This window comes from Eumetopias jubatus, unplaced genomic scaffold, assembly GCF_037043125.1.
Source record: "Eumetopias jubatus isolate StellerSeaLion01/CBP00866 unplaced genomic scaffold, mEumJub1_p1.0 scaffold_7, whole genome shotgun sequence".
NCBI lineage: Eukaryota > Metazoa > Chordata > Mammalia > Carnivora > Otariidae > Eumetopias > Eumetopias jubatus.
Window position 1 is genome coordinate 22,620,002 of NW_028274813.1, and position 10,272 is coordinate 22,630,273.

General features: G+C 40.7%; 1 pseudogene; it reads right to left on the reverse strand.

Annotated features, from left to right (window-relative positions):
• Nucleotides 1-4,950: 4,950 nt before the first annotated feature.
• LOC114200675 (large ribosomal subunit protein eL13 pseudogene) lies at nucleotides 4,951-6,421 on the reverse strand (annotated as a pseudogene).
• Between the last annotated feature and the right edge of the window lie 3,851 nt (nucleotides 6,422-10,272).

A 10,272-nucleotide genomic window follows, 5' to 3' on the forward strand; every position in this document is an offset into this window, starting at 1 on the left:
ATCCAAAGTTTGTCTTGGTTAATTTATATGTTAAAAATGTTAGGAGTAGGTGTGGTTGCAAGAAACAGAAAACCTCAAAATGACAATGAATTAAAAATGAAAGTATTCTACTTTCTGTTCACATTCAAGAGGCTCAGAGGCAGTAGGTCTGGACATAATATGTCACTCTGTGGTAGCAAAAACCCAGGCTCTTTGTATCTTGTGATCCTCCATTGTCAGCCTCTACTCTGAAGGTCATCTCATGCTTCAAGATGGATGTTAGAACTTCTGGAGACCCATCATACCTAAATTGCTGTCAGCAAAGAAAGAAAAGGGGGGCAAACTCCTCCACTCACTTCTTTTAAGATCTCTTCTCAGAAGTTTCAGGTGTAACTTTGCTTATGCCATATTGGCTGGAACTAGTCACATGATCAATCTTGACTGAAAGGCATGGTGGAAAATGGAGTCTTTTTTTGTGGAAATAATGTGAAACATTTATTTTCCATATCAGACAAGAACACAGCTAAGTAATTCAATTCCACTGCAGCATTATAAAAATCATCCCTTCACCACAGTGTAAGATTTAAATGCATCTGCACAAGGGTACATGCTATATAAAAGTAGTAGTAAGATCGCTGCTGCCCTGCCAAGTACTTCTAGTACCTATCCAGGTCCTACTGCAATACTGGTAGTCCCAATGGTTTTATTGAAATAAATCATGTTTAAAAAAATAAAGCATGGGACGCCTGGGTGGCTCAGTCGGTTAAGCGTCTGCCTTTGGCTCAGGTCATGATCCCAGGGTCCTGGGATTAAGCCCCACATTGGGCTCCCTGCTCCCCGGGAAGCCTGCTTCTCTCTCTCCCACTCCCCCTGCTTATGTTCCCTCTTTCGCTGTATCTCTCTCTGTCAAATAAATAAAATCTTAAAAAAAAATAAAGCATTTTAAAAGACAAGTCAAAATGCCTCAGAAACCATATATTCAACTCAAACTTTGTGTATTGAAATGTTATATTTGCCTCCCACTAAAAAACCTTTATTTCCCTCTAAGCAATAAATCTTCCATACTGAAGTATCTTCCTTGCCCAATTAATCCAAAGGAAAAAAAACTGAAATGATTAGTAAAAATAAATAAATAAAATAAAAATTGTAGGAATTAACATACACTTTTAAATTGTTTTTAAATATTTTGAAGGTTTAAAAGTGTTTAAAGTTTGTAATTCATAGTAAGAGAACATTATCTGAATGAATACCCCCATGGTAAACCACTATCAAATGTTTCAGTTGCATGTGGGGCAGAGGGTAGGGATTTTCGTCACAGTACCCTAGCTTTCTCCATGAGAAGTTCAGAGGTACACTTGTTGGTATTACTGTGATGTCCATTAGGTGATCAAAGTTGCTCTTCCTTCAGCAAGGGCTTTATTTGTCAGAGGGGCATTTGGCTGACAATTTACTAATGAGATTCATAACCTTTGGGTTGCTCTGATATTTTGACATATTTGCTGGTTTCTGGGCCACATGCTGGAAGGCCACCATAATTTCTGGATCCTGCCTGGCTGTAAGAATCCCTGGATCACTAAGAATTTCACTGTGCCCAGGCATCCCTGCCACTCCAGGCATGCCCCCTTCCATTCCAGGCAATCCTCCAGGAAAGTCACCTGGGAAGGAGCCATCTGGAGCTCCGGATTGTCCTCTGGCTTCTTCTTCTCTCTGGGCTGTCTCATGTTCTTCCCAAGCCTTCTTAACCCTTTCTATTCTTTATTTGATCTCCTGCTCTTCCCATTTTTGCTCCTCCTTTCTCACATGTTCAGCAATTTTCAGGGCCCTTGGTTGAACTTCTTTCAGCATGTATGAGCATCTTCTTCATAATCCAGTTTACAAGCATGGGCAGGATCATGTGCTGCTTCTTCCCAATGGCCCAGAGTCTGTGTGCTTTCCCTTGCCACTCATAAGGCTGACCTGAATCAGGATCTATTTCAATAGCTCTGTCACAGTCTCAGATGGCAGCATTTGGCTTCTGTAATTTGATGAAGACACTGACTCTCTTGGCATACAGACTGGCCAAGAGAGGATTCAGCTTGATGGCACCTGTGAACAAGTCAATGGCTTTCCGTAGTTCACCATCACTTAGGGGATCAATGGCAGCCACTATTTTTTATCATTTGCCTGATCCATCATTTCCTCTGTTAGCTCTACATTTTCATCTCCCATTTCTTTTTTTTAAAGATTTTATTTATCTGAGGGGCACCTAGATGGCTCAGTCATTAAGCATCTGCCTTCGACTCAGGTCATGATCCCAGGGTCCTGGGATCAAGCCCCACATCAGCTCCCTGCTCAGCTGGAAGCCTGTTTCTCCCTCTCCCACTCCCGCTGCTTGTGTTCCCTCTCTTGCTGTGTCTCTCTCTGTCAAATAAATAAACAAAATCTTTTTTTAAAAAAAAAGATTTTATTTATTTGAGAGAGAGAGAGAGAGTGCGAGAGAGAGAGCACAAGAGGGAGAAGCAGACTCCCCGCTGAGCAGGGAACCCGATGCGGGACTTGATCCCGGGACTCCAGGATCATGACCTGAGCCGAAGGCAGTCGCTTAAGCAACTGAGCCACCCAGGCACCCATCTCCCATTTCTTGAGGGGCATCAGGAGGGTTCAGTCACACTTTCATTGTCAATTTCTAGACCACTTTCCTCACTTGATGGTTCATCTGTCTTTATGTTTTCCTCCACCTTATTACTGTTTTTTCTTCCTTGATATTGTCTTCTGATTTAGTTTTATGAGCAGCAGGTGACATTTTACCCACCATGCTATCCACCCACTCCCACAGGAAGCACATTTCCTTGGTGTACAGAATGTTCAGATCCTGCTTACACATTTTCACCAAGGCCTCAAGCTCATTCACTCTGTGGGGATCCATGGTCCAGAGGCAATGGGAGGTCAGGAGGTAGCAAGAACAACAGAGGTTGCAGCCTGATACCAGGTGTGGGTACTGGCTCAGCATCACCATGTGGAAGGGATGGAAATGGAGTCTTTATTCTGGGAAGCCATGTGACTAAATAAATGTTGGTGATTCTCAGGAAAGAAGGAAGGAAGAATTGACATTAGAAGACAATTGGCAGTCTTTGGCATCTGTATATTATCAAATTTAACCCTCTAAACAACCTTATGAGTACTAACCTTAGGGTACTCTATAAATACTTTTCACTTATTTGATAAATATGATTGTGCATTACTGCACATTAGATGTAGTTCTAGGGTCTTGGGATTGGGCAGGACACAAGACAGGCAAGCCCCTATCCTCTTGGAGGTTTTATTCTGGTTAGGAAGGCAGACATTAAACAAATACATAGATGATATGCTATACGGTGATAAGAGTAATGACGAAATGTTAATAAGAGTAAGAGAATAGTGTATAATGCAGTTAATTTAAATAGAGTGATCCTGAAAGGACTTTAAAGAGATGACTTCTGAGCAATGATCTAAATGGACCCATAAGAACATCAGGGAAAGGAGGTTTCCAGGCAAAAGGAACAAAAACACCTTCAGTTGGACATTCGGGAATTTGTAAAAATGCTGGTGAATATGGAAATAAAATCAAAGAGAAAGAAGCAGGGTCAGACTACATAGAATTGTAAACAGCAATGGGAAGTCTGAGTTTTATGTTGAGTTTGATGGGGCCACTGGCGTTTTGGGGCTGGTGAGTGAAATGATTAAATTTATGTCTTAAACCATTTTGGTTGCTGCATAAATAATGGACTCAGAAGGTAAGGGGCCAGTGGGGTAGGAGGCAGAGTGAAAGCAAAGAAAGCAAAAAGAGACTCTTTCGAGAGTGTAGGTGGGAGATTATGATAGCTTTGATGAGGATGGCAATAATATTGAAGATGATAAGTGATAAGAGGCAGGATATACTCTGAAAGTGGAGCTGATGGATCTAATGTAGTGAGAGTGAAAGACACCAAGGATGACTTGTAGGTTTTTATAATGCTTGATTTTATGTGTGCCCAGTATTTGGAATTGGTTCTCTAATCTTATTAGATTCAAAAGCACTAATGACTACTTCCATTGGTGAAGAGAACATGGATAGTCTGTGGTGTGATGTGACAATAGAGATTCAAAAGTATCACCATCGGATACTCCTAATCAAATACTTATGAGGCAAATTTCTGAGTGACCATGTATTTAATATTTTAGAACATTTTTATCAAAATAGTGAGTATGATATTGGCTAGTTGCTCCTAATTGCACTGGACCAAGTGAGGAAAAAGAAGGATGAGTTTAGGAATCAAATTCCCAGCTCGTATGCCATGTTAATGCCCTGAATGTTTCTATTCTGTCCTGAAAGAAACCCTTATCACCTGTAGCAAAGGGCTGAGAGTGCTGGAAACAATCTCAGAGTCTCATCCTGCAAGTGGTTGAATTACAATGCAAATTGAATTTTCAACCTCACAGGGTGTCTGCTATTAAAGTGAGGGCATAAATTGGGAAGGAATGAGATCCTGAAAATTGGAATAGGGACATATGGGAGGATCCTGATAAAGCTGGGGACATTGAACACTTTAACTCCTATGAGTCTTCTTTGCCAGTAGAAGCAGCCACTCCATCCTCATCTGTGGAGATTAACCTTGCTCTGCCTAAAGAAATTGTAATGGTCTCCTCTGAGGTAGTTGCCTTGCAAGACACTGATGATTCTCTTCAGGACCACCCCCACCACTGTCTTTGCTTCTAGATCTCTCACTGGGCTCAAGTTCCTGTAGGCCCCTAATGTGATATACAAAATGTGACCCATAAAGAGGTGTAGTACACTCCACAAGAACTACATGATTTTTCCAATTTATATAAGCAGAAATTCAGGAAATATGGGTGGGAGTCAACATGTAAAGGTGTGGCATAGTGGTGGAAGGACCATAAAATTGGATCAGGCAGAATTTATTGATAAGCAGAGATCTGGATTTAATGTTGCAGTTTAGGGGATTAGAAAGAGCTCTAACTGATTGGTTGGTTGACTACCTGAAACAGGAACCAACAGGTGGTCTACACTAAATGAACCGAAATGCCAGAACTGCTTTGATAAACTACAGAGGAAGAGATTCAAAGGCTTAGGGAGATTGGAATGTTAGAATGGATTTATCACTTAAGATCTCCTCATCCACCCTAGGAGGGTGCAGAGGACATACTTTTCAATATGACAATGAGCAGTAAGTTTGTGAGGAGAGGCCCAACATTCTTGAGGAACTCTGTGATTGTTTTCTCTATAGGTCAGAAATTATAGTGGGAACAGCTGTCACTGATTTGGAAAACCTAAATGCAGTGGAAATAATTGAATCCCAAGGTGTCAAAGGCCAAGTGGTGCTATTTAATCACCAAAGGCAAAGTGGACATGGTTGCTCTAATGGACAGCAGAATCAAAGCAGCAATTAGAATAATATGACTTGCAGAGAGCTACAGCATTGGCTAGCTGATCATGATATTTCTAGGAGTAAAATGCATGGTAAGTCTACTGAATTCTTAATTTGTATAAGCAGAGAGTTCTAGGTCAAAGGAACAAAAGTCAAATTTGAATCATAAAAGCAGAGAGTCACAGGCCCATAATTAATTCCTAAACTTGAACCAGTTTATAGGCTCAGGGCCCCTTGAACTGAATGAAGGGGAGGCCAGTTCCCCTTGAGAAAGAACCCTACTACACTGCCAAAAATGTCTACTGCCATTGTTTCTCCCAGTCTATTCCAGAGGGATATTTGGCCTTTTACCAAGATGACTGTGCATTGAGAAAAATAAAATAATGACTTTTTTTTTTTTTTTACAAGTTGCCAATGGCACTTTGTTTTTTCTTTTCAACATGCCGTTCTGTAGCTTCCTTGGGCTTTTTTGCCCAGATGCCAAAGAGCCAGACATTGGCACTGGCCACGCCAAGACTGGTGAAGGCCTTGACGTTGTTCTCCTCCTCTGTAATGACTCTGGCTTTCTCCTTCTTCTAGACACTCCCCAGAGGCATGACCAGTCCTGTTAGCTGCGTAGCCAATTTGAGTTCTTCAGCAGAGTTGTCTCCCTTCTTGGGGACAGAGGGCTTCCCAGCAAAAAGGATGAGCTTGGAGTGGTACTCCTTCAGCTGCTGCATGTTGGACTGCAGGGATTCCATGGACTTGTTCCACTCTTTTGGATCCACTGAGATCCCAATGACCCATGCCACATTCTGTGGATGCCAGCCACCCTTAACTCTTCCAAACTGAAGCCCCTGCCAGCTTGCACTTTGGCGTGATACCATACTGTGGGACACTTTACAATGGGCTGGGTGGGTCCGCATGCTGGGCATGGGGTAATGCAGCATGCCTTGGCTTGCCAGGCCTTGTGTCTGCGGATCTCCTGGCGCCAGTTGGTTGAACCACGTGGCCATGTGCCCCTGCCAGCCCTTGTGGAAGTGGGGCTTCAGTATCATGCCATTCCAGCTGGGTGTCATGGCTGCTGCCTACAGGCCTCCTCTGAGGAAGAACTGAAAATAATGACTTTTTGAGGATTATGGGACACAAGCTCTGCATAGACACCAAAGATGATATATATATGTATATCTATATCTATATCTATATGGATATATATATGGATATTTATATCTATATCTGGATATATATGTGTATATATGTAAATGAATATATATGATATATATATATAATATCTTTGTTTTTTCCCCTTTTATCTCTTTATCATATAAGATGTATTCACTTTATATCACAAGATTTAATTACAAGATATCAAGAAGAAAACTAAATTATCACCTAAGCACCTTGCATCATTTTCTAGGGAAAATATGAGTGTGTTTTGGCTGTACACAGGATATCCGTATCATGTTAGAATTATGACCTTATTATGGTCTTTATTTGGAGATTAAATATGGTTTAAGAAGATGCATATGGATGTCAAGTTGACAAGGGGTGGACCGTGATGGTTAATTTTATGTCTGCTTGGCTAGATGTTGCAGTGAAGATACTTTTTAAATTAACATTTAAATTTTAATTTAATTTAGATTAACATTAACATGATTAATATGATTATCATTTAAATCAGTAGATTCTGAATAAAGCAGATTACCCTTCATAGTGTGAGTGGTATGCTCCAATCAGTTGAAGGCCTTAAGAGCAAAGACTATGGTCCCCTAAGGTAGAAGGAATTCGGCCTCCTGACTGCATTTGGACTTACGTTGCAACATCAACCGCTCCCTGAGTCTCTAGCCTACTGGCCTTTCCTGCAGATTTTAGACTTGCCAGCCCTCAGAGTTGTATGAGCTAATAATTCTTTAAAATACATCTCTTTCTATATGTTTACGTGTCTTACTTGTTATGCTTTGTGAAGAACCCTGACTAATACAGTTTTGATCTGAGCAGGTAGGTGAATTGTTGTAATATTGATGAAGATGAAACAGATAGAGAAGTGAATTGTGGTGGGGAGGGGAGAGAGGAAATGGAGAGGAGCATGAGTTTTATATTAGACATGCTAATTTTGAGAACCTTATTAGACAACCAAGTGCAGATGTTGAGTAAGCAATTGGTAAATGAGTTTAATGCTCAAGGGATATGTCAGAACTAGAAATTTAAAACTGAGAGCCATCAGCATATAGAAGATGTTTAAAACATTGGGACTAATGAGCTCAACTATAGAATGTTGATAGAGAACAGAAGAGAGCTGATGAGTGAGTCCTGAGGAAGTCCAATGTTTAGAGGTCAGGAAGAAGGAGAATGAAGCAAAAGAAACTGAATAAGAACAGCCAAAGGGAAGTACAACAAAACCCAGGAGAATATAGTGACCTAGAAGAGAAATAAGAAGGTGTCTTAAGACCAGGGGATTCATCAACTGTGTCAGATGCTGCCGAGAATTGGGAATTGTTCATTGGGTTTGGCATAGTGGAGGTCCATGGTGACCTTGAGAAGTGGAATATCAGTAAATGGTTGGGGCAAAGCCTGACTGGGATGGGTTGCTTCTACTGCCCCAGATGGCTGGCATTTCACATGTTTTTCTGATCCTCAAAACCCTATTCATATTCTACATCCAGATGATAGCTTCAACTCTTATTTCACTGGGAGGAAGATTCAAAGCAATCAGAAGAAAACTACAGTATTTCCCCACTATAAAATCTAGTTATCTGTTGCATTTTCATGAATATACTCAGCTTCCCTGCTCCTATTTAACTCCTTGCTTTAATTTAACATTAGCCTCCCAGAATGTGCTTAATCTCATCCCCTCTTGCCTATTCTATGACTTTCCAATTGCAATTATACTTTCTCCTCTGCATCCTTTTTCCCTCTTTACTACATCACTAACATCACTGTACAAAAATGCAGAAATACCTCCCATTTAAAAAAATCCTCCTTGGACTTTGTTGTGGTAAAGATCTATGGCTCTCAGGTACAATTTGATGTGTTATAGCCTTCTTACCCTACACTGTGCTAGAGCTTGTCCAGTAATGCATAAAAACCCAAGGAAGTATCCCTGCATTCAATGTTCAATAATTTGAAAATATTAACAGTGAAAAGCTGAAATTAAAATTTTCCAGGTGGATTCTTTTTTTTTTTTTTTAAGATTCTATTTATTTATTTGACAGAGAGAGAGACAGCAAGAGAGGGAACACAAGCAGGGGGCGTGGGAGAGGAAGAAGCAGGCTTCACGCTGAGCTGGGAGCCCAATGCAGCCCTCAATCCCAGGACCCTGGGATCATGAACTGAGCCGAAGACAGATGCTTAACGACTGAGCCACCCAGGCACCCCCTAAGTGGATTCTTTTGGATTTTCACACCAACTAGTAGTCATTACAAATGACGCCCTCTGCTTCCCCACAAATCTTTCTCTGCTCTCAAATCCCATGAAACCCTATAGCATTGCCCCATTTCTGTGTTCATCTTTATAGCAAAATTCCTTAGAAAGTTGTTTATTCTTGCTAACTTTACTTCCCCAATAGCTATTTTCTCTTCAACTCATCCAAGTCAGGCTTTGCTCCTATCATTTACCGATATTCTACTTCTCAAGGTCACCATGGACCTCCACTATGCCAAGCCCAATGAACAATTCCCAGTTCTCGGCAGCATCTGACACAGTTGATGAATCCCTTGTTCTTAAGACACTTTATTTATCTTCTAGATCACTATACTTTCCTGAGTTTTCTTCTAGTTGTACTTGTGGTTGTTCTTTATCAGTTTCTTTTGCTTGATTCTCCTTCTTCCTGACCTCTAAAATTGGACTTCCTCAGGACTGGCATCAGCTCTCTTCTGTTCTCTATCAATATTCTGTTTATAGTTAAGCTCATTGGTCCCAATGTTTTAAACATCTTCTATATGCTGATTCCTCCTAGGGAAATACAAACTGATTGTTGGGCTGTGCTGAGTCCTACTTGAGGTTTTCCATCACAAATTCAGAATGTCCCTGTTAGAACACTGAACGTTTTTCTTCAGCCATACTGAGAGGCTATGGAGCAGCCACAAAAGGGGTCAAGAGCCAGGTTTAAGCAAAGTTAGAGTTTATCATGTAAAAATTACATAGATGGTGGTAGGCAAAATTTTAAAGATGTCCCTCCAAGATCCCATCCTTTAGTTATTCCATCAGACACTAATCTAGGTCCTACTATAAAGGGACTTTGAAGATGTAAGGTTATTAATCAGCTGACTTTAAGATAAGGAGGTTATCCTGCATTATCCAGGTGGACTCAATGTAATCACATGAACCATTAAAAGCAAAGAGGAAGAAGAAGAGATCAGAGAAATTCAAAGTATGAGAAGTATTCAACAGAACTTGGCTCTGAAATGTAGTGGTCCACACGCAAGGACCAGAAAGTGTCCTCTAGGGGCTAAGGGTGGCTCCCAGCCAACAGCCAGCAAAGAAGTGGGACCTCAGTCCTACAACTGCATGGAACTGGGTTTGGCCAACAACATAAATGAGCTTAGAAGTGGTTGATTCCACAGAGGCTCCAGGTAAGAGCCCACCAGACTCTGACTTATAGAATTGTGAGATAAATAAATGAGTGTTATTTCAACCCATTACATTTGTAGTGATTTGTTGTGGCACCAATAAAAACTCATCCATAGGTAGCAAAGTTCAAGTTGTTGAAAAAATATGCAAAGGGGTGGTAATTAGTAATGGACTGTAGAATCCTACCTAGCAAAGTAAGGAAGGAAGAAGTAGGAAGATTGGAATTTTAAGAAAAGTGGATTAAAATTCTTGATGAACTAGAGAATTATTGGACCCAGTGCTAAAGGAAGTAAGCTGAAAAGATATAGGATCCAAAATATGGCTGTAAGAGTGGATGGTAGAGATGGGATAAAAGACAAGA